General features: G+C 40.2%; 1 long non-coding RNA gene across 1 annotated transcript; it reads left to right on the top strand.

Moving 5' to 3' along the window:
- The first annotated feature begins 16,796 nt into the window (after positions 1 to 16,796).
- On the top strand, positions 16,797 to 22,900 carry LOC138815125 (uncharacterized). The gene is made up of 3 exons (XR_011368183.1): positions 16,797 to 16,871; positions 18,435 to 18,568; positions 22,837 to 22,900. It is a non-coding gene; the product is annotated as an uncharacterized lncRNA (long non-coding RNA).
- The last annotated feature ends 2,588 nt before the right edge of the window (positions 22,901 to 25,488 follow it).

Genomic DNA, 25,488 nt, shown 5'->3' with positions numbered 1-25,488 from the left:
AGAGGCCCTGGGTTCAATTACTCAGCACAACATATGCAAAAAGAAAAAAGCCACAAGTGGCGCTGTGGCTCAAGTGGTAGAGCGCTAGCCTTGAGCTGAAGAGCTGAGAGACAGCGACTAGGCTCAAAATTCAGGCCCCACGACCGGACCCACCAAAAAAATTAAAACAAATTAAAATTAAAATTAAAAAAAGAAATGCTTTCCAATAGGCATCTGTACAAATAGAATGTTGTAAAAGTAACAATTACATTAGTAGTGTACGATTATATTATAAAATTATTCACAACAATTATACTACATTGACTAATTTTCAATTAATACTTTATTATGCATTTAATCCTGATACTTTAAAAAGGAAGGAATAATTTAATTGGCAATATTTGTTAAAAATATCAAATATGCAATTTCATAATTTACAGACATCTCTCGTTAAATATATCTACATCTATGTATGTATGTATGTATGTATGTATGTATGTATGTATGTATCTATCTATCTATCTATCTATCTATCTATCTATCTATCTATCTATTTATCTTTCTGTCTGTCTGTCTGTCTATCTACCAATCTACACATTTATCTGTTTATACACTTGTCACTACTGGGGCTCAGTGGTAGAGTGCTCACCTAGTAAGTACAAAGCCCTTGATTCGATTTCTCACTAGCATGTGCATAGAAAAATCCAGAAGTTTTGCTGTAGCTCAAACATTCGAGGACTAGCTTTGAGCATAAAGGCTTAGGGACTGTGTCTAGACCCTTACTCAAGACCGAGGACTGGCACCAAAACAAAACAAAAAAAAAGGAAAAGAGAATGTTCTGACTGCAACTATATAAGGATAGGGCTGCAAATACCTCATCACAGAGCAAGCTGGGAGTCTAGTACTGACATTTTCCATCTAACCTGAATTAGCCAGAGGTAAACCGCTGCAACCCAGTTCCATGAACCAGATGCTGCTGGCTTGCTCATCCTGTCATCCAAGATACTCGGGGGCTGAGATCTGACACTGGTGGGTTAAAAACCCAGACCTGGCAGGAAGTCTGTAAAACACTGAGCTGTAGCTTAAAGTGTTAGAGTTCTAGTCTGATCAAAAGATCTTAGGACAATACCCCCAACATTTCAGTGCAATCCCCGTGCTGACTCCCCCCCAAAAAAATCTCACCCCTCTAAAATTTACATTTGGACTGTATGTGGCGTGTTTCTGAAAGAATGGTGATACTGATGAAAGCCCCCTATTTCTAATGACATTATGTGGGTTACAGCTATGTGATGAGTCTTTCATGAGTTGTGTGCTGACTCCTTCATGGGGTGCAATTTTTCATTTTTTCATCTCGTTCTTTTAAGAGCTACACAAGTAAGATGATTGTGCAGATGAGAAATTTGTGTCTCAGATATGTCCTCATGTCAGGGCCAAAATTATGTATGTACCTAACTCTAGTGAGTTGTCTCCTGCAGACAATTGTTTTGGTTTATGTTTCTTGATCATGATCCTTGAACTCAGGGCCTAGCCACTGACACTTACCAGTGGGGATCATGGTTAGCGCCCTACCATGTGGAGCAAAGGAACCCCTTGCAACAGAGTGTTACAGTCTAGTCATGTAGTAGCTGAACTCTGTCATCCTGCCTACTCAGGAAACTGAGATCTGATGATCTGGGTTCAAAACTTTCCCAGACACAAAAGGTCCGTCCCATGAGACTATTATCTCCTATTCACCACTTAGAAACTTGAAGTGGAAGCTAGTCGCTGTTGACTCGTGCCTGTCATCCTAGGTACTCAGGATGCTGAGAGCTGAGGGTCACGGTCCAAAGCCAGCCTGGGCAGGAAATTCCTTGAGATGCTTCTCTCCAGTGACCCACCAAAAACGTGAAGGTGTGCTGTTGCTCAAGTGGTAGAGCGATTGGCTTTCGCTAAAGAGTTCAAGGATAACACCCAGGCCTAGATTTAAATTCCTCCAATTTCCAACAAAAGAAAGAAACCTGAAGTAGAGTGCTGGGAATGTGTCTTAGGAGTACAGTGCTTTGCATGTGTGAATCCCTGGGTTTGATTCCTTAGTACTACATCTCTAGAAAATAGTGTGAAGTGGCTGTGTGCCTCAAGTGGTAGAGTGCTATCCTTGTACAGGAGAAACTCAGGTACAGTGTTCAGGTCCTGAGTTGAAGCTCCAGGACAAGTATATGAACACACATACATGCACACAAACATACACACACAGATACCAGAAGTAAAGCTGTGACACCAAATGATAAAGATCTGAGCTTCTGCAATGAGTTCATAGTCAGTACCCAGGTCCTGTGTTCAACCCTGAAACACAGCCATCCAGGGTCCAACTAGGAGAGGTCAAAATTTCAAAATCTGATGAGTTTTACCAGCCCTAGATGACAGGAAGCATAGTGATATTACACATGTACTTTGATTTAGCAAGCTTCTGAAAATGCAGGGAGGATCATTGCCAATAATGAATCATTTCATTAGGTTCAGCTCCCTAGTTGTCTGCCAGAAGGACCCTTGAATTAATTGTAGCAGGTTATTTCAACACTGGAACATAGTCTAACAAAGACAGGATAATTGCAGGGAACTTGGCCATGGGAGGTGCACAAATGAAGTCTTCCTGTCACAACAGAGCTCTCGGCAGAGAGATAGGTTGAGGTACATAGAGGCCTTTTTCTCCTGGCCTTCAGAGCCCACCCACACTCCTCACTAATTGGCCTAGAAGGAGTTTTTTTTAAATCACTCAGCTGTACAGGAGTGAGGCCTGTTCCAACAATGAGGAAGACTTCTTCCAGCAGTCCCTGATGTGGAGAAAACCTCAGGCTACAATGGGAACAGTGAGAGGAGCCCTGGAAGATGCACTGTCTTGAAAACTCTCTGTTCTATGAAATCATTCTATTCAAAGTAAATTTCCTAGCTGGATACCTTTTATCATAGGAACTCTAGACCTTCACCAATAGAAATACATGCATACTTACAAGGGGTGACATGTTGTTACTGGCTTTTTTTTATTGGAATGTCCGGGGGTTTTACTATGAGCCTAGGCAATGTTCCTGAGCTCCATTTGCTCAAGGGTAGTGCTTTGCCCTTGAGTCATAGCCCCATTCATGGGAATTTTTATTCCTGTAATCCCTCAGAAATAAGAGTGTGGTGGGATTTCCTGTCCTGGCTGAATTCAAACTGTCATTCTCTACCTCTTAGTCTCCTGAACAGCTAGGATTACAGGTAGGATTCACTGACACTTTGCTTTCATTTCTTCTCATTCTTTTCTTTCATCCTGACAATCTGAAATCTTCACAGTGTCATTCCAATGGTTTGCATTTTGAAGTAAAATACCCAGGCCTGGAGTTGAAGTGCCTGGACTGCCACCTACAAATGGAGGGAAATCTTGAGAAATCATTCCTATCCATGGGAATGCCAAATGGAATGTTATAAAAGTAACAATTAAATTTGCAGTTAGTTCATGATTCTTATATAATGCCACACAAAAAGTATTGTCTTCCATTCTAGCACCATGGTATGATTCTCCCAATTAAGGAATACTGACTACTTTTACATTAATGCTTTAATAAGTATTCAACCATGATACTTCATTTCATTCAAAGGAGGCATAATTTAATAACTAATAATCCATAATATATATAATTTAATATCCTCACATTCTCTCTCATATTCATAGCAAACTACATATCTATCTATCTATCTATCTATCTATCTATCTATCTATCTATCTATCTATCTATCTATCTATCTATCTATCTATCTATCTATCTATCTATCTATCTATCTATCTATCTATCTATCTATCTATCTATCTATCTATCTATCTATCCGCCACTACTATCGCTTGATCTCAGAAGTGGCTGGCAGTTCAGTTTGCCAAAGGCTTTTGTTTTACAACTGGCCCATTCATGATTTGTGTATTGTGGGCTGTGAGTTCAAATCCCAGCATGGCCAAAAGTTTATATGTGGAGTCAGAAGCCAATTTTGACCCATTTTTTTCCTTCTCTGTGAAAGTCCTGGGTCTCTGTATGATGTATAATCTGTATGCAAATAAATCCATGTCATAAGATGTAATAAATGAAATAAATGCCATATATGTAATAATACTAAATAAAATAAATAAAAAATAAATAAGGGTTATAAATGTCATGTGGAGTAAACACATGTATGTAAATAGATCTCATGTATGAATATTGTTTTTTCCAGTACTGGGGCTTGAATTCAGTCCCTGAAAACTGGTCTGAAATTCTTGTCTTCAACGATGGTGGGTTTCCCCTCCCCCACAGTGCCAGAGAGATAATCAGACCCTGAGTTGACATCCCAGGCCTGTCAGGAAAATGGTGCAAATTCCAAGCCACGGTCTTAAATTTTTTTTGACTAGGAACATGCACTGTCTTGAAAGCACTCTCTGTGCTATGAAATCATTCTATTCAAAGCGAATTTGTTAGCTGGGTGCTATTGTTCATAACGACTATGGATGTTCACTGATAGAAATACATGCATATATACACAGACACATGCAATTACTGGCTTTTTTTTTAGTGCAGATCCTGAGGCTTGAACTATGAGCCTAGAAATTGTCCCAGAGCTCCATTTACACAAGGAAGCATTTTATTGTGCCTTAATCCATGATACTTCATTAAATGGAGGCATAATTTAATACCTAATAATTATTAGTAATATATTACTTGTAATTTAATAATATATAGACATCTCACATTCTATAAATATATTTATATTTAAATGTACAGTGGAATATACATATACATCTCTCTCTCTCTCACTATATATACTTATATACACGTATTTGCAGCAATTTACACATCTATCTATTTATATATTGGACACTCATGTGGCTAGAACTCAGGTCCTGAGAACTGCCTGGCATTGAATTTATTTGAGGCTGCTGTCCTTAAACTGACCCCTTGATGATTTAGACATTCCAGGCCCTGAGTTCAAATCCCAGGAGTGCTGAAGTCAATAGGTGGAGTAAGAAGCCAATGTTCACCTGATTTCCTTTCTGTGGAAATATTGTGCCCTAGATACAATATGTAATATCTATGCAAATACATATATATGATAGATATTATACATGTGTATAAATATTATATTTTTTGCCATTTCTAGGGCTGGAATTCACACACTGGGAAATGCTCCGGATTTTTTTTTCTTCTAGGAGGTTAGCTTGCATTTCACTCAGAACACAATAGTGTTACCCAGTCCCTGAATTCAAATTCCAGGTATGGCAGATAAAATGGCCCAAACTCCTAACCAGGACCTTAACTTTTTTGGGAGGGCAGGCACGGGGCTTGAACTCAGGTCACCACAACTCTGCCTTAGCCTTGATTACCCTAGGCTGGGTTGCAGCTTTTACACCTACAAATGATCCAGGGATCCTATGACCTGAGTTCAACTCCCAGCTCTGGCAAAAAAAATAAAGCAACCAAGATGGAGGAGGAAAAACCAGGAAGTTTTAGACAATAGTTTTACCTTTGTTTCCTTTGCACGGTGACCACCCTGGCTCTCAATGCCTCGGCTTGAAAATTGTACATGTCCTTGCATGGCCGAAGGCTGGTGGGCTGTCAGTGAAGCCTGAGCCCAACCAAGACACCTAGGCCCTCAGTTTGATCCTGGGACTTTCACCTACTCGTTCCTATCTATAAGAACAATGATAGAATCTTTGTAATGTACCAATTGAACTACTAATTAGCTAGTCATTGTAGTCTAAGATTGTACACAATAAATATAGGTCATTGATTAATTTAATTAATACTTTATTAAGTCTCCTACCGTGATTAATTAATGGAGGCATAATTTTAGACCAAATAATTCATATTAATAGAATATATAAAAATAAGATATAGGTCATCATTCTTTGTATAGAGTTATACACTAGAATCTACATAAATGTCTATCTGTCTCTCTATATAACTTTATTTATAGATTCATATACATATGTAAATACACACACACACACGCTTCAATCTACACATATATCTGTTTATATATTGGCCACACCTAGGGCTTCATCTCAGGTCCTCAAATTTGCTCAACAACTTCACTTGCGTTAGACTGGTGGGCTAACATTGACCCATTCATGAAGTGTGCCTTCTAGGCCCAGAGTTCAAATCACAGAACTGCCAAAAGCTTAATCCTGGTGGAAGAAGGCAAGTGTCCCACTTGTTTTCCTTATCAGTGACTGTCCTGGGTCTCAGGAATGATGTATAATACATAGGCAAATCTATGTTCTGTGTAATAGGATGTAAAAAATGTTATACATGTAATCATACTCTCTAAAATATATAATGAATGAATAAAAAAACAAAATAAAATGAATAACTACACTAACTGCAATATGCAGTAAATATGTGTATGTAGGTATAAATCATGTATTTAAAATGTATACAAATATTATTTTTATGAGTGCTAGGAACAGGCCTGTCTTTCTTATCTTCCAGCACTGTGAGCTTTCCCTTCCCCCACAATACTGCAGATTTACCCAGACGCTGAGTTCAAATCCCAGGCCCGGCAGAAAAAATGGCGTGAATACAACTCCAAGTAGCCTAATAATTGCTAAATATTTTTATTGTATATATGTACGTATGCATGTATGTATTACGTATTTTTATTTTGCCAAGCACAGGGCTTGAACTCAGGGCATGGCAACTCTTCTCAGCTTTGATCACTCTAGCCTGGGTTGCAGCCACTGGACCCACAGCCGAACCTAGGTTCCTGGGCCTCAAAGGCTGACAGGAAAAATAAATAAATGAAAAGACACAGAAAAAAAAAACCCAGTAACTTGCAGATGGCTGCCAGTTTTACATTTGTTTTATTTTCAAGGTGACCATCCTGGGTCTAAATGACAGGGCTGAAAAGTGTTGGTAACCTGGCATTGCTGAATGCTGTCGTTCTTCCAGAGAAACCATGGGCCAACATGACAACATAGGCCCTGTGTTTGAAGCTGGGTCCTGACCCCTACCAATGAAGGGAGATCCTAAGATTCCCATTCCTATTCATAGGAATACCGATGGAAAGTTATGAATGTCAAGGTTGTATTACTTGTTCCTGAATGATACTAGCATAAAATTACAGAGTGATTTTAGGAGGCTGATGGATTTTAATGAATATTTTTAACACATTAAAAGAATACTATTAATTACATGGACACAACAGTTTCTGGACAGTGGTCGATATAATTAATAATTCATTAAGGATGAAAACAGTAATATTAATTACATGGAGGCATAATAAATACCCAAGGATTGGTAGGAATGTAGCCTATATAACTAAATAATATATAGACATCTCTGGTACTCTATAAAGATCTATATTTATTTGTGTACTATCATCTGCAGGTCCATCTGTTCTTGTTTTGTCAACCCCTGGTGCTAAATCTCAGGTGCTGGGAACTGCTTGTCGGTTCAATATGCCCCAGGCTGGCATGCTGACACTCACCCATTCATGAATTGGGCCTTGTAGGCTGTGAGTTCAGATGCCAGCACTAACAAAAATTGAATCACAGGGTGACACATGTGTTCTTTTTCTGTGAAAGTCCTGGGTGTCAGGTGTAAAGTTTCATACATAGGCAATTCTATATCCTATGTAATAAATGTAGTAAATATTCCATGTGTTATAGCAGTCAATAAAATTAATGGTAAATGAATAAAAAAATAAAAATAACTACTCTAAGCACAATTTTGAGTCAACGTACAGGGCTCAATCTCAGGGCCTGGGCACTGCCAGGCAGCTGAATTGGCTAGGGGCTGCTGTGCTGGCAGTCACCCATTCATGAACTGAGCCTTCTTTGCCCTGATTTTAGATCCCAGCACTCCCAAAAATGTAATCTTGGAGTAAGAAGCTGAGCACGACACATGTTTTCCTTTTCTTTGAAAGTGCTCAGTGTCAGGTAGGATGTATAATTTGGATGCAAATCTATATGCTATGTAATAGGATGTAATTAAGGTAGAAAACATCATAGGTAGAAGAGTTACCACTACAGTAAATGATAAACAGATTGAATTAGTAGTGAATTTTTCTAGGATAACATTACATGCAATAAGTGTAGGATGTGCACTAAGTTTAATTAATATTTTATTAAGCATTAACAAAATAAAAATTACAAGGTGACATAATTAAACAACTAATAATTGGGAGTAACACATGATGCATAATTTAATAATATATAGACATTGTTCTCATTCTATGAAATATCAAATTATATGTATGGATATATGTATATATATGATAAACAGTTATGGGATATTGAGTAATTATTAATTAATGCTTTATTAATTGTTAACTGGGACACATCATTAAATGGAGACATAATTTAATACCTAAGTATTGGTAGCAATATTATCTATAATTTCATATTATGCAGAAATCTCTTTTTGTGTATATAATATTTATATACAGCAGTCTCTCTATTTATACCTCGTTCACTCCTGAGGCTCGGTGGTTGAGTGCTTTCATAGTAAGCACGAAGCCCTGGGTTTGATTCCTCAGTGCCACAAAACAGAAAACTCAGAAGTTCTGCTGTCTTTCAATCGAGTGCTAGCCTTGAGCACAAAAGTTTAGGGACAGTGTCTAAGCTCTTACTCAAGCCCCAGGTATGATGCCAAAAAAGGGTAGGATATTCTATAGAAGGACAGAACTTCAAATACTTCATTACAGAGCAAGCTAGGAGTCTGGTGCTGACAGCTGCCACCTAACCTGACTTAGTCACATGTAAACTGCTGCAACCCTGCTCCACGGGTTACCCATGTCATCCTGGCTTATGCCCGTAATCCTAGCTGCTCAGGGGCTTTAAAACCCAGTCCTGGCAGGAAGTCTGAGAGACACCTCAAATGCGGCTCCAAGTGGTGGAGCTTTGAGTTCAAGCCCCATGGCTAACACCCTCTCCCCAGAAAAACACCTCACTAAACCATTAAATGTGAACTTTTATGGTTTGTAAATTTTCCTCAAAGAATGGTGATACTGATGAAAGCACACTAATTCTAATGACAGCTTGTGGAATGGAGCTATGTGCTGAGTCCTCCATTGGGTGCTCCATTCTGAGTCCTGCACAGGGTGCTATGTGCTGAGTCTTTCACAGGATGCAGTGTACTGAGTCCTGCGTTGGGTGCTGGGTGCTGAATCTTTCACAGGATGTTGTGTGCTGAGTGGTGCAAAGAGTGCCATGTGCTATGTCCTTAACCGGGTGAATTCTTACATCTTGTCTATGTAAGAGCTCCACAACTTAGATGTTTATATAGACAAGAATATTGAGGCTCAGATAGGCCCCCATGTCAGGGACAAAATTATGTATTACTGAAGACTCGTGAGTTGTCTGCAGCAGATAATGGTTTGGTTTGTTTTTTCTTGGTCATGAACCTTGAACTCAGGGCTGAGGCACTGACCCTTATCTCTTGGGCTCATGGCTAGCACTCCACCACGTGGAGCCATGGACCCCCTTGCAGCAAAGGCTATGGCCAAGGGGTCAGTAGCTGAAGTCTGTCATCCTGCCTTCTCGGGAAGCTGAGTTCTAAAGATCTGGGTTCCAAACTATCTCAGACACAAAAGGTACTATGAGACTATTATCTCCAATTCACTACTAAAAACCTGAAGGGGAAACTGGGTGCTGGAGCTCATGTTGGTTATCCTACCTACTCAGGAGGATGAGAGCTGAGGATCATGGTTCAAAGCTAGCCTAGGCAGGAAAGCCCTTGAGAAACTTAGCACCAATGAACCACAAGAAAACCGGAAGTAGCTGTGTGGCTCAAGTGGTAGAGCACAAGACTTGAGCTGAAGGGGTCAGGGACAGCACCCACACCAAGACTTCAACTCCTTCAATTGACAACAACAACAATAAAAAAGACAGAACTAAACTAACAAAGCTGAAATAGAGGGCTGGGAATGTGCCTTAGTGGTAGAATACTTTGCATATATAAAATCGTGGGCTTCATTTCTCAGGACCATATGACAAGGACAAAGCCTGAAGTGGCTCTGTGGCTCAAGTGGGAGAGGGATATCATTGTACAAGAGAAACTAGGTACAGTCCTCAGGTCCTGAGGTCAAGCTTCAGGACTCATGTATATGTGTGCATGCACACACCCACCCACGCACACACACACCGTGGTGTACACACATACACACCCACACATACACTCACAGACCAGAAGAGATGTTGTTACACAAAATGGGAAAGCACTGGGCTTCTGCACTGAGCTCATGGTCAGCACTCAGGCCCTATGTTCAACCCCAAAACCTGGCCACCCAGGGACCAGCTAGGAGAAGTCAAAGTTTTCAAAACCTGATGAGCTTCACCAGTCCTAGATGACAGGAAGCTTTGTGATATCCAACATGTGCTTGGATTTCCCAAGCTTCCGGAAATATAGGAAAGGCATCATAGACCCAACATTGCTTGCAATGAATCATTTCATTATGTTCAGTGCCTTAGTTGTCTGCCTGAATGACTCTTGAATTATATTGAGCACTGTAACTGAACAACAGAATATAGTCTCACAAAGGCAGGATAAGTCCACAGAACTTGGCCTGCCATGAGAGGTGGCACAAATGAAGGTCTCCTGTTAAAACAGAGCACTGCGGAGAGAGATAGCTAAGGGTACAAAGAGGCCATTTTTTCCTGACCTTCAGAGCCAACTCACACTCATCCTCACTAATTGGCCCAGATGGAGTTGTTTGTTACCCAGCTGTACAGGAGTGAGGACTTTTGTGTGCCTGTCCAGACAATGAGAGAGACTTCCTCCAGCAGGCCTGTGTTGCAGAGAAACCCTCAGGTTACACTGTGAACAGTGAGGGGAGCCCTGGAACATGCACTATCTTGAAAGAAGTCTCTCTGTTATGAACTCATTGTACTGAATACAAATTTCCTAGTTTGGTGCCATTCAGTATAGCTACTCGGGAATTTCACCTATAAGAATACAAAGACATGTAAGTACAGGCTCTTTTTGAGGGGGCAGGTCCTGGGGTGGAAGTATGATCCTATTCATGGTCCCTGGGCTCCTTTTGCTTAAGCTTGAGTTACAGCACCACTTTTGGGTATTTCTGTGATCTCTTAGAAATAACTGTGTCATGGACTTTCCTACAAACTCAGTTTCTCTACATCTCAGCCTCCTGAGGACCTGGGATTACAGACAGCAGCCACTGGCACCTTATTTCTTCTCTTCTTCATTTTTTAATCTGGACAATCTGACTTCTTAACAGGGTCATTCCCAAGGTTTTAATTTATAAGCAAACTATCCAATGTTATTTATAGCTGCTTTCCTTAGAAGGATTTTCTCTCGTCATCTTCCCCTCTGGTCACAGGTTTGAGGCCAAAAGTGGGAAATGAGTGTCACAGGATTTGGAAGCTAATATCCACAGTACATGCCAGTTCTGTCACTTAGCATTGAGCTGCTGTGAATTTACTGTCTCAGGATATGAGGACTGAAAGCTGGAGTGATCCTCATACAGTCTGCATTGCTCCTTTTACCTATAAAATGATCTAATAATTATGAGTGTTTTTTGTCTCCAACGTTAAGTGTCTAGAACACCTGGTTGGTTGTGTGCCTTTATAAACTCTGCAAATCTTTACCTTTGGGCTCTTCTCCTAGGTGCTGCTGTGTTGGAGTGTAGGATGAGACCCGAGCTGCAGACCGTTTAAATAAAACCTTAAAACAGCTGTAAAGTCTGACACTCGGTGGTCTTTTTGGTGGGGATCCTGCGACTGGGGTATAACAATGTTTCCATTTTTCTCTAGTACTCCTCGAGATTTAGACTAAGGGTTTGTGTGGAGTGGCTCCTCAGTGAATTCCTGAGGAAACCATTTGAAGCCTTCTCAGGAGAACGCCATTCAAGCCAGCAGAGCAGGAGAGTCTCTGAGACTATTTTCTCCAATAAACCACCAGAGAACCAGAAGTGAAGCAATGGCCCAGAGGGTAGAGCTCCAGCTTTAAGAGAGAAAACTGAGTAGGAGATACAATCCATACCAGGCAGGAAAGCCTGGGAATTGCTTAGGTCCAATTAACTACCAGCTGGCGGGAAGTGGAGCTGTGGTGGTGGTAGAGACTCAGCCTTGAGCAAAACAGCTCAGGAACACATCGGGCCCTGAGTTTAAATCCTGGGATGGCCACAAAAACATTCAAAAAGAGAAGGCCAAGTTTATGTATCAGTGCCCTACTTACATATGTGTGTATATATATATTACCTCCCATAGTGCAAACTCTGCTTTTATTTACTGGTTTATTTTTCAGATATGCTAGTTGTACATACTGCATCATTCTCTTCATTTCAGGCCCATTGCTTTTCTCTTCCAGGGTTCTAGGCCTGTGTCTTTATATGATGCACACTGAAGCTCTCAGCAGCCTTTATTTACATTTTATTATGAGGGCAATCCAGGAAAAATCACAAATATGGCAAGGGAAGAGATCAGGTTTCTTAGAAGTAACCGGTATTCAGAAAATTAAACTTGAGAACATAAAATGGTAGCATACTTATGTAAAAACTACCATTAAGAAAAAAATGAAGGAGCTGGGAATATGGATTAATGAGAGAGTGCTTGCCTAGCATGCAAGAAGCCCTGGGTTTAATTCCTCAGGCACCTGTACACAGACAAAGCCAGAATATATGCTGTGGCTCAAGTACCAGAGTGCTAGAGACAATTCCCAGGCCTTGAATTCATCCCAATAACTGGCAAAGAGATAACTACCTAGGTAGGATGGTAGGTAGATAGATAAAAAGAAATAGAGAGAGAAAGAGAGAGAGAGAGAGAGAGAGAGAGAGAGAAAGAAAGAAAGAAAGAAAGAAAGAAAGAAAGAAAGAAAGAAAGAAAGAAAGAAAGAAAGGAAGGAAGGAAGGAAGGAAGGAAGGAAGGAAGGAAGGAAGGAAGGAAGGAAGGAAGGAAGGAAGGAAGGAAAGAAAGTTGATAGATGAATCTGTTTTTGACGTCAGAAGGAAAGAAGGGAACATTCCCAGTCATAAGGCTTTCTGCAGTGCGCCAGGACACCAGTATCGCCTTCACACAAATGCAGAGTAGGATGACTGTCTCTGTCCGACTTCTCAGGCATCCAAGAGCCCCAGAGTCAAGAGGGCAGAGACAGGTTCTAACTCAGATGCTTGGAGACAGAAGATAAATGGCCCTGCCCCTCCTTGGACTGGGGATTTGCATTAATGATGTAGAGAATGAAGTAAGGAGAATGGACTGGGAGAGATAGAAGGGCCTTCAAACTTGACAAATTGAGAGTCAAAAACCTACTACCTAAGACCAGAGAGCAGGGTTTTCTACTCTGTTCCTCCCCTCTCCAGCCCTAGACTGGCTCTCTATTGGTAATCTAAAGATAGCCTGAGGCTCCCTTCACATGAGGAAGGAAGGTTAATTAGTCATTGTTTGAAGAGAGTGAGAAAAGCCTGATCCTGCTGTAACTCTAACAAATGTTTCAGGTTGCCCCCATTGCTGGCTGTGCCTGGAATGAATGAAGTGGTTTTGCAGCTCACTTCCGTGATGAATGTGTATATTCTGCCTCCTAATCCTGGAGGCCTAGTTCTCTGCACCTAGCCTGGCTTTTGAAACTGTTTTCTGTCCTTCAAATACAGTGTTACACTGGAGTTCTTCCTGCTATCAGAGTTAGGGCTTGGATCCTGAGAACTTCATTTGAACCCTGATTGGGTCAATAATATTTCTTTCCTTCTTCTGTAGCTCAAGAACTCCAAGAACATTTAGAGTGCAAGTAACTTCTCATCACCAAGTGAAACAGGAATTTCTTAACCATCTGACCTTTCAGAACAGGAAATCAGAATGTCCTAGACTTCCCTGCCTTGGCTGGTTTCACCCTATGAGAGACCTCAGCCTCCTGAGCAAGCTTGATGGGCGTGAGGTATTGGTTCTCTGCTAGGGTCAGAACTGTAATGACATTGACAATACAAGTCAACTGCTTATCACAAAGTGCTTGGGGAGCATATTAAGACTTTCAACAATGTGCCTTTCAGAACCCTGTAGGACATAAGTTTATAATGCTAGAGTCTGAGAGGCTGGGCTTATGGATGTTCTACACTTGAACCTTGAGGTCTGACTCCAATTCTGGTGTACATCAGCATTCATTTTCCTAAAACTATTTTCATAAGTAGCAAATAGGAAAATTATTTTGATTATCCCTCAATCTTTTTCCAGTTGTGTGTCTCAAACTGAAGCCTGGGTGCTGTCTCTGAGCGCTTCAGCTCAAGGCAAACACTCTACCACTTGAGCCACAGTGCCACATGGGGTTTTTTGATGGTTCATTGGAGGTAAGAATCTAACAGGCTTTCCTTCCCTAGGCTGTCTTCAAACTGTGATCTTCAGATCTCAGCCTCCTGAGAAAGTAGGTTTCCAGAGCCACTGGAATCTGGAGTAATGTTTTTGCCAGACCTGGAGCTTGAAATTAGGGCCTGGATACTGTCTTTGAGCTTCGTTTTCTCAAGGCTAGCACTCTATCACTTGAGCCACACCACAGCTTCTGGCTTTTTCTGAGTATGTAGCACTGAGGATTCAAACCCTGGCATTCATGCATGCTGAGCAAGATCTCTACCACTAAGCCACATTTCCAGACCCAACCTTACGATTTTATCCCTCAACTTGCCTATCCACAAGAAAAGGCTTCTGAGTATAAATCATCTAAACAAATCCGTATAGGAAGTTGTCCAAAGATAAATAAGATAAAACTCATACTGGGGACAGACTCTAACCATGTGATGACTTGACAAATGCCTCCATTTAATTATTATATTTCAAAACTTAATAAAGTATTAATGAAAATTAGTCAATGTACTGAATTATTGTGTATAATTTTATAATATATATACACAACATAATAAATATTATGTGTATAATAATACTAAATACAATAAACAATAAAATGAGTAAAATGAAAATTAAATACAAAATTAATAATAATAATCATAATATGAAATATACATACATATTTACCTATATATCTTTTTTTTTTTTTTTTTTTTTGTCGGTCGTGGGGCTTGAACTCTGGGCCTGAGCGCTGTCCCTCAGCTCTTCAGCTCAAGGCGAGCGCTCTACCACTTGAGCTACAGTGCCACATCCGGTTTTCTGGTGGTTTATTGGAGATAGGAGTCTCACGGTCTCTCCTGCCCGGGCTGGCTTTGAGCCGCGATCCTCAGATCTCAGCCTCCTGAGTAGCTAGGATTATAGGCGTGAGCCAACAGCGCCCGGCTTTTACCTATATATCTTATATTACACATGTACACAAATATTTTTTCTATTTCAGGGTCTTAATTCAGGCCCTGGGAACTCTAGCTTGAAAATTTTTTCCTCAAGGACAGGGATCTTAGCCTTCACCCAAGGTGCAAAAGAGTTACATGGACAGTGAGCTCAAATCCCAGCAATGGCAGAAATACTGGCCCCAGTTCCCAGACAGTGACTTAATATTTGTAACAGAAACAGTTATGTTTATTCAGTTACATAATGAACACTGAAAAAAAATCAGTATAGAATTTTGTACAGCTGTTCAGACATACATCCCTTAACCCCAAAGTGCTTTTTGAGCACTACATAATGGCCTCCATTTAATGAAGGTGATTGTTTAAATGCTTCATACAGTATTAATTAATATCGACCAGTATCCTATTATGTAATTGTGTATAATTTTATCCTCGAATCATTCAAGTACTGCCCATTTAATCATGACATATATCACATTCCTTTGGTAATCATATGAATAGGAATGAATTTCATAGGATCTCCTGCCATTTGTTGGTGGCAGCCCAGGATTCAAGCTGTGGGCTCCAGCTCCTACCACTTAAACCTGAGGATAGGGAACTCACAGTTCTGTCTAAGATCATCAGCAAAACCAGGCATCAGTGGCTCTCAGCAGTCCTCCTTAAAACTTACAAGGCTGTGAAAGGAAGATCATGGTCAAAGTCACCCTAGGCAGGACAGTCCTTGAGACTCCTGTCCAACTTGTGCCATCAAAGACAGAAGTAAAGCCGTGTGGCTCAAGTGGTAGAGAGCTAGCCTTGATCAAAAACAACTCACAGATTGTGCCCTGATCCTGAGTTCAAGGTCTGGGAACAAACAGACATACACAACAATCTGTGCAGCCATCCGGCTAAAGTGGGTCACTCTCTTGTCCCCAACTGGATTGGACAGAGTTCCCTGGGAAAGGGGCTGCCGTCATTTTGACTCCACCCATTCTGCCTGCATCAGAAGATTCCAGCCACACCTCTATTGTTTCATGGTTCTTTCTGACCAATGGGATACAAGAATGGTGGCCACGCCCACATTCCTTGCTGCCCAGTAGCATCTTGATTCTCTGTTTGTTGACACCACTACCTCCCCTCCCACCCTGACCTCGCCTCCCCTGTGCCCCATAGTCTGGCCCTCGCCCTGCCACAAATGTGCCCCAGGGGTGGGGGTGGGGGTTGACCCGAGGATGCCACCCCCATCCCCAGCGACTAGTGTCCAGGATACGGGGAGATGCAGGTTGGGTGAGGAGAAAGCGCCAAAGATCCCCTGGCCTGGAGCAGTGGGAGACACACAGCAGCACATCTGCGCCCTTCCACTCCCTGGTGGGAGCCCAGTGGCTTTAGTCAGAGGTGGGGAGCAGCATGACTACACCTGCCTTCTGGGTTTTTTTCCTTTTTTTCTTGGGATGGGAGGTGTTGGATGCAGAAGATAGACACCCTTGCTGTGTGAGCCCTTGTCTTCTGTGCTCAGTCAAACTTTCACCTGAAGACAGAGAGACAGAGAGAGAGAGAGAGAGAGAGAGAGAGAGACAGAGACAGAGACAGAGACAGAGACAGAGAGACAGAGACAGAGAGACAGAGACAGAGAGACAGAGACAGACAGAGACAGAGACAGAGAGATAATCTTTTTCCTTGTACAGCCTGACTGTGCTCAGGTGAGTGATCCATTGGCAAATTGCAGGTACTGCATGCAGGAGTCTTCTGTCACCTGTCTGGATGTGTGTGTGTGTGTGTGTGTGTGTGTGTGTGTGTGTGTGTGTGTGTGTGTAGAATTGGGTTGTAACAAGGAGGCCGAATGCTTTGGTAACTTCTACCTGTTATCTTTGGGGCATGTATGGGCTTCACAGCTGAGGTCTGGGGGCCTGGAAGGGTGAGAGGCTTGAAGTGGACACAGCACAGTTAAATTACAAGAACAAGGGATCTGTGTGCAATGGAGCTGTGTACTCCCTTGGGCCTGGTTGGTGGCAGTGGGAGCTTGGGAGGATCTGGGAGTGTGGCCTGCAGGTGATGGCTTCCCAGGAGGACAGAGAGCATGGCCAACTCTTAGTAAGGATATGAGTTCTGCTAGTATGGAGCGCAACAGCATAGGTCAGTCTCTGGGTCTTCTCATAATGATGTCTGATGGGCAAGGCCAACCCTATTTTAAATCTTGAGCTGTGATCTTCAGATCTCAGCATCCTGAGTACCTAGTATTATAGGCATGAGACTCTGGCACTGGGACTCTGGTTCTTTTTGGTATATTAGGGTTTGACCTCATAGCCTTAGGCTTGCCAGTCAAGTCTTCTACCATGCGAGTCAAGCTTTTCTGTCTTGGGCATTTCTGAGATGGAGAATTAATATATGCTCATTCTGGGCTGGATCATGGTCCTCCGATCTGTGACAGGCCTGAGCCACGAGGCCTGTTCTTCTGTAGTTGGGATGGTAGATATGTAGCGACATGCTCAGTCATTGGTTTAGATGGATTGTTCCAAACTCAGTCCACGGCAGCCAATTCTTGACCAGAGGTGAATCTCTGGGTTGGGCCTCAACCATTGGACTTCAATCTCTTCATGGGACAGTTGTGAGGAAACAAGGGATTGATACAGAGGGATCTCTGGAGCAGGGACAAGCACAGAGGGAGGGGCCATCTGATACTGTTCTTGGCAATTCTGTGAGCATATGATAGGAAGATACCCGGAAAGATCTCAAATGGTGTGTGTTATTAACAGTGCAACAGTTATGGGATTATGAAACAAAACATGGCGCTCTTTCTTTATTACTCTATCCCCATGAGTAACGGGATCATTCACTTTGTTCAGTTTTGAAGCTGGGGAAACTGAGGCATAGAGAAGCCGGGTGACCTACTAATGACTCCCAGCTGACAGGAAGCTCAGCCTGACTTCTCTGCCATGCTCCCTAGGACAATGGGTGCTATTCAGTCCACTTCTTGTGGTGGGAAGTCCACTTCTTTTCAGTCATGAGGCTTGAACTTTGGGCCTAGGGCAGCTCCCTGAGCTCCTCAGCTCAAAGCTACCACTCTACCACTTGAGTCACAGCACCACTTCCAGTTTTTTGGTGGTTCTTTGGAGATAAGAGTCTCACAGGTGTTCCTGCCCAGGCTGGCTATAAACCACATTCTTCATATCTTAGCTTCCATTGTACATAGGATTATAGGCCTGAGCCACCAGCACCTGGCTTAAGTGTAATTTTGACCTTCTTTCTTTCACTTTCTCTCTCAGGAACTGATTCAATGGGTGCTGGAGGAGGTGGTCCAGCAACCCCATGTGGCTGGAACCAAGGTGGTCCTCTCATTCTCGAGGTAGGCTGTGGGTCAGGAGCTGTCTCGCTCAGTCTGTTGTACCAGCTCCATGAGGTAAGTCCCTCTGTGCCCTGGCTACACTGTGACAGTTATCCATTGTCCATCTAGACTTACTGGACTCAAGTACTGTGTTCAATGCTCTTTTCTAGCAAAAATTCCTGGCTATAATTATGATACAGAGTTATAGAATGAAAATGTAATGCCATCTTAAGAAAGTCATTTAGGGTTCTGGGAATGTGGCTTCATGGTATGGTGATTGCCTAGCATGCATAAAACCCTGGGTTCAATTCCTCAGTACCACATAAATTGAAAAGGAAACACTGGAAGTGGTGCTGTGCCTCAAGTGGTGGAGGGTTAGCCTTGAGGGAAAAAAAACGCTGAAGAATAATTCCCAAGCACCGAGTTTCAGCCCCAGGACTGCCAAAACAACAGCAACAACAACAATGAACATTTAGTTAGTAAATGCGATATAAAGAACCCATACTTGGAATATATAATTGCTCCTTCCATACTGATACATGACAATAGTTCCTAATACATGTACTTTATCTATGTAAGGATACTGTGTTGAAAAGAATGTTTTGTTCATTGAGTCATACCAATTAATGCTAGGAATGTGCTTAGATGTCAGGTGAAGATTAATTCTGGAAATTCAAATATTCCAGGCTTTTTAGTGGGGTCACTGCTAATCACAATGAGAAGGATATAGTGTAAGTGAGATTCAGAAACTATTTTGGCCAGTCATCTTACAAAACAGGCAGAGGCTAATTAACAGTTGTGACAGAAGAGAAGGAATAACGCCAGATGGAAAGAATAAATGATAGTAACTAAGGTATAGTAGAAACCGTTCTAGGGAACCATTTTTGCTTATTAAAGAACTAGTTATCAACTAGGCTTATTCCTCATTGCCTTTGGCATTCAAAATCTCCTAGGCTAGTTCTTAATCTCTGTGTGATGAATGTATCTCCTTCTATGCTGATCTTTCATACCTGATCTCCTTTGCTTTCTAAAAATCTGTCTTGCTGTATTTATCTATGAACATTTCCTAATATTAAATACACCTACAAAGATGAAAGAGGATGCTAATGTAAGAGTCCCATAGCTCATGAGTCATTTATGTAACAAAATGGAAAAGGAGGACATATTTATTGCTACCTTAATTATTCTGAAAAGCTGCAATGTCACATCATATGGTTCATATTTCCATTCTTTGTCTACATAGTGACATTAAGTGCACATAAATGCAATTATGAGTGGGGTGCTGGTGGCTCATGCCTGTAATCCTAGCTACTCAGGATGTTGAGTCCAGAGGATTGTGGTTCAAAGCCAGCCTGGTCAGGAAAGTCCATGAAACCCTTATCTTCAATTAACCCCAGAAACCCGGAAGTTGTGCTGTAGCTAAAGTGGTAGAGTGCTCAAGTTGTGCTGAAGAGCTGAGAAACAGTGCCCAGGATTAAGGTTCAATCCCCACAACCAACAAAAAAGTGCAAATATAGGTTTAAGTTTCCCCCAAAGGAATGATGAAATCAATTGTAATCTTCCCAAATGATTTAGTAGTGCACCTACATTTACTGAGTTATTTGTTATGGCTTCTTTGCTAAACATATTCTCTTCTTTAAAAATTGTCAAATATTAGCTTTATAATAAACTTCATCTAATATTTCTAGGTTCAAAAGAGAAGTCCATAGAGTTGATGTCACTTAGCTTTCTTAGTGTCTTAGTTCAAAGCCAACCCAGGCAAGAGAGTCTGTCAAACACTTATCTGTAATTAAACACCAAAAAAGCCAGAAGTGGAGTTTTGGCTCAAGCAGTGGAGTACTAGGTTTGGGCCAGGTAGGAAAGAAAGACAACTCTTCAGGGACAGGGGCCAGTCTCTAAGTTCAAGCCCCAGAACCAGCACAAACTAAACAAACAAGCAAACCAAACAAACCCTGGGTATTTCTTTGGGACTCTCCTTAAAATAGTGGTGGTCTGAGAAGAGGCTGCTTTTGCTGATCATACTCACTGGATCCTGCTTTTTTGGAATTCTTATTGCTATGGAAAACTCAAGACCAGACTAAAGGAATTGAAAACTGATTCCTGCAACAAGAGAATCATCTCAGGAGTGAAACATCCATCCATAAGACACTTTAAAACCTCCAGGTCTTTGCTTCTTTGCAGTAGAACACTTTTAAAACAAAGTTATTTCCTTTTGTTCTATGCCTGCCTTCAAATGGCATATTGTTTCCTTTTGCAAAACTCTCAACCAGAAGTTTACAGACAAGTTTTATATGAGTAAAGGACACACTCACAAAAGTCAGGGACAGAATTTCCTTCCAGCCTTGGATTCTTTTCTTGTACAGTACAAAGGAAAGCAATAGTTAACTTGAACTTTGTCATTTCTCTATGTTAAATTCCTCTCCTGGGATCAGTTTCCACATCCAGTAACAGTTACTTCCACTTACTTCCAGTAACAATTTATGGTGCTGCTCCAGAAAAAAATGAATGTTTTCTGGCTTCATTGAAATAGCACAAAGACACTTTTGGACATGAGGTAACACGTGTTTCAGAGACAACTTAGTAAAGACAAATGCAATTTAAATTGCTTATAAATACATTATCCATGAGAATATTTTGTTCAAACTTCTCATGTGCTCTGTAAATTAAGGTGAATTTTAAATGGTAAGAAGGTTCTCAGATAATTTTTTGTGAGTCTATATGCTGTGCATTAATTTCCCAACTGTACATGAGTTAACCATAAAAGAAACAATAGCAATTATAGGAGAAAAAGAAGTTCTGTGTTTATGTATAAGTGTTCAATACAATATACAAGACTCTACAAATAAAAAATTGAAACAATAAAGCCAAGTCCCATATGTAGATTTATGGGAGTGATATAGAGAAAGCATTACCCCTAAGTGGAATGTGAAGCATGAGGCCACTCCCTTTCTAAATCACGCTTGCTAATCATGTAAATGTGCAAAAAGGAGAATGGAAGAATGATTCTTTTTCCAATGCAAGTCACATATGTGAGAACAGACTTAACTGGAAAAAAAGAGTCTATCTTGAGGGAATAGGAATTATACTAGCAATGAACCTGGTGGCTAAGATCACATTTCTTGTTCTTTCCTTTTCTTATATTCCTTTTTATTGTTGTTTTTCGTGGCACTTGAAATATGGGACTGGGCACTGTCCCTCTGAAACGCAGCTCAAGGCTAGTGCTCTTCCACTTGAGCTGCAGTGCCGCTTCCAGTTTTCTGGTAATTATTGGAGAAAAAGAGTCTCCAGGACTTTCCTACCCGTGCTGACATTAAAACCCAATCCTCAGATTTCACAACAACTTGGTTTATGATCACATTTCTAACAGTGTACACCCAGGATATGTATTGTATATGTTCATCTAACTTTATATGAATTCTTGAGTTAAAAATCTGGGCTACAGTTAGACTTTACACTCACAAAAGTGTTTGAAGTTTAAAAGTTGATACTCCTAGAAAATTAAAACCTAAGAATGTAAAGGAGTCTGGGAGGTTCAATTTGCATCCAGCTTGGACAGTATAGGCTTTGAGACACTACCTATAATTAACCAGCCAAAGCTGGGATACCAGTCACGAGCAAGATTGCTGAATTACAGCTTTAAGTTTTTGCATACATGTATACATACAAACATACACATACACACAAAGGCACTTATAGGTGCACACAAAAATACACAAATGAAACAACTCTCAGAATATGTAGAAAAGTTAGAAAACAATAGAAAATTGGTCCTGAGTAAGACTAGAATCAAGTGATAATTTTTAATATTAGAAAGCCCTCAAGTGAACTTTCCCCCAGAAGTTGAGAATATTACATAGGTAGGGACCAGAGATAGTAAGAGAGTCAAGAAATCATTCTTAACGGGATAGGATACATAGTGGAATGAATCAGGGAAGCCTGCAGGTGCATCAAAAAATGTTCATATCCTGTGTCAAATGTTAAAACACCTTTGAAAATAGTACATAAACAGTCTGAGCAGTCAGTCTAGTGGATAAAATCATAGGAGAAGTTCAGAATTTCTACTCTGTTTCTAGATTAAATAAACAAACTATGCCAGGGCAATGTGATACAAGCCTGGAATTCTAGCACTCAGACAAGAGATAAGAGAGTGGAATTACATAATGATACCTTCCCTGGACCAGATAGAATAATTTTGTCTCAGTAAAACTAACCAAACAACAAGAAAGGAATACACAGTTAGAAGTTTGGCCTAATTTTTCATTATGTTTTGAGAAGTCAAGTTTCCTATTGAATGCACCTCATATATATCCTCACTTGTGTTATAAATGCTCTCATCATTACAGAACATTCGTAGATGCAAAAGAGCTCATAATTCCCATCCCTCATTCTGTTGGATTCCAAATAAATGTTGAAGGATTACAAAAGCTTAAGACTGGAGAAATAGCAAAGTTCGTCTAATGTAGGATTTTGTAGACCTTGTTAAATTAGAATTTAGATTTAAAATATATTTTTTGGATTTGTTTGTAATTTCATATTCTATAGGATACTACAAAATTCTTTCAAAGTAGAGGGATTAATTGAAAAATTCACAAATAATTCTGGCATTCTATTTGCCTAGATATTCTTTCACGACAGTTATAATTAGAACATAGTTAATAGATAATTCGCAGAGTTCATGTATACCATGTTAATATGAATAATCTAGACAGAGTTGCCAAAAATGGATGACATTAATTTATACATTGAGAACAACCAATTTTTAAAGGTTTGGTTTAATATGGTATGAAGAGAGTAATTGTGTGACATCTTCTTTCTTCTACCTATATGTACCACAGGAAGCCATTTCCTTATTTACGTGCCTTTGTATACATGGAGAGAAATGCTAGCTTTGGGTTTTTTTTTTCAGTTTTTTTTATTGGTTCATCCTAGAACTTGAACTCTTGGCATGGACAGGGTCTCTGATCCTGTTTATGCTCAAGGCTCAAGCCCTACCACTTCAACCTCAGTGCCACTTGGGTCTGGCTTTTGCAGAGAAGTTTTTTGGAGATAAGATTCTAAGAAACCTTCCTGCCTGGGTGGGCTTTGAATCACAATTTTCCTATCTTAGCATACTGAATATCTATTATAGTTAAAAAAGTCTAAATATAAATAATATTTGCAAGTGTTCTGATCTCAAGAATACCAGTGGAGGAAAAATGATGCAGCTCTGTTTATTGTGGTGTTCTTTTCAGAACAAGGAGGGTGTCACATTAGCAGAGGTGTAGTATTTTTTCAAAATAGAGATAAGGTATTCATAATGTGAATTAAGGAATTTTAAGGTATCCCTTACAAGTTGGAAACTGTTGGGCTAGGATGACTTTATGGCATAAATCTTGGGATTGATGGTCATAGACATAATAGCTTACTCTTATAAACAATTGCTTACTCTTGAAGAATTAATTATTACACATGCTTCACAGTTTTATCCTCTACAAGAATGTGGCTATTTTTCTGTTTACTTCTCAATCTGGACACCCCATTGGAAATTGCATCTATTGCAGAATTAATTAACATGCAAACAGTTACTGTTTTGAATCTCTTAGGAATGTTGAGAATTTAAAAATGAGTAGTAGTTAGTCATAGGAATTTTGAAGAACACATATATTCTGTCCTCTTAAAAACTTACTTACTTTTAAAATTATGGGTTTCCATAGTATTAAACTGGGTCCTGTCGTGGGGCCTGAATTCTGGGCCTGGGCGCTGTCCCTCAGCTCTTCAGCTCAAGGCTAGCGCTCTACCACTTGAGCTACTGGCTTTTTTTCTTTTTGCTTATGTGGTGCTGAGAAATCGAACCCAGGGCCTCAGGCATGCAAGGCAAGCGCTCTACCACTGAGCCATCTTCCCAGACCCTGTTTTCTGTTTTAGAATGAGAAAGTACTAAATGTATTCTTTTTTGAAAAATTTGGCAAGTATATTGTGAAAATAGTGTCTAGTTGGATAACATTCAAGTTGATGAACCTCTGATAAATAAGGGGTAATTAATTCAAATTAGAAGCCAAATATTATTGATTTTTAAAATGTTACTACATAAAGAATAATATTTACTGTGCCAATACAGTAAAATTACATTTTACACAGCTTATTTTTTCAATTTTATTATCAAATTGATGTACAGTGACTTTACACTAATTGTAAGGTAGTGAATAAAAAACATTTCAAACTTGTTACCCCTCCCTCATTTTTCTCAGTTTTCCTTCACCCCTTCACCCCTCACAAGTTGTAAAGTACATTTCTAACATATTGTCTTGTGAGTATTGCTATTGCATTGGTTTGCCTTTTGTCCTTTGTCTCACCATTGTCTCACCATACAGCAGGGACAAACCATAGGGGAAAACCCCAAAGAAAACAGAAATCACATAGTTCATCAAAAACAACATCCACAAGTGAAAAAAAAATCTGGTTCCATATCTTGAAATTCATTTTGCTTAGCATCAGCTAATATGGTTACATATATGCAAAACAAAGCCACTGGAAAATAATAGCTGCATGGATACTATATCATGAAAACAGCATGTTAACATTTTGATGGTAAAGGTGGAATTAGGATTGGTGAATTTGCGGTTCTGATAAAGGATTTTCAACAGTTTTAAATTTATGACAGGTAAAATTCAATAGTTCAAAATTTTTAATAACTTAGCCTATTAAGAAAATTTAAAATTGCCTGGAAGAATAGGCTCTCATGCAAAGAAATCCAAGGAGACTTAGTAGAGAGGGAGCAATATGGATGAAGATGGCTCTTTTTCAAACTAAACAAACAAACCTCAGAAACCTTGCTGTAATTCCTGTAGGTTCCCTTGGAATTGTCCTTACCCAGGAACTATATTCTCACTGTTTGAAAGAAGGTTGTATTGGAATTTAAATTAAAAGTTCTTTAAAAAATAAGGCATCAAAATTTGTGAATGTACCTTCAATTACCAAATAGTAATTCTCTGAAAAAGATAATTTGAGTCAAAATA

The sequence above is a fragment of the Dipodomys merriami genome, unplaced genomic scaffold (assembly GCF_024711535.1).
Source record: "Dipodomys merriami isolate MVZ:Mamm:240054 unplaced genomic scaffold, mDipMer1.0.p SCAF_108, whole genome shotgun sequence".
NCBI lineage: Eukaryota > Metazoa > Chordata > Mammalia > Rodentia > Heteromyidae > Dipodomys > Dipodomys merriami.
Note: the sequence above shows the minus strand (reverse complement) of the source record. Positions and strands in the feature narration are given on the sequence as shown.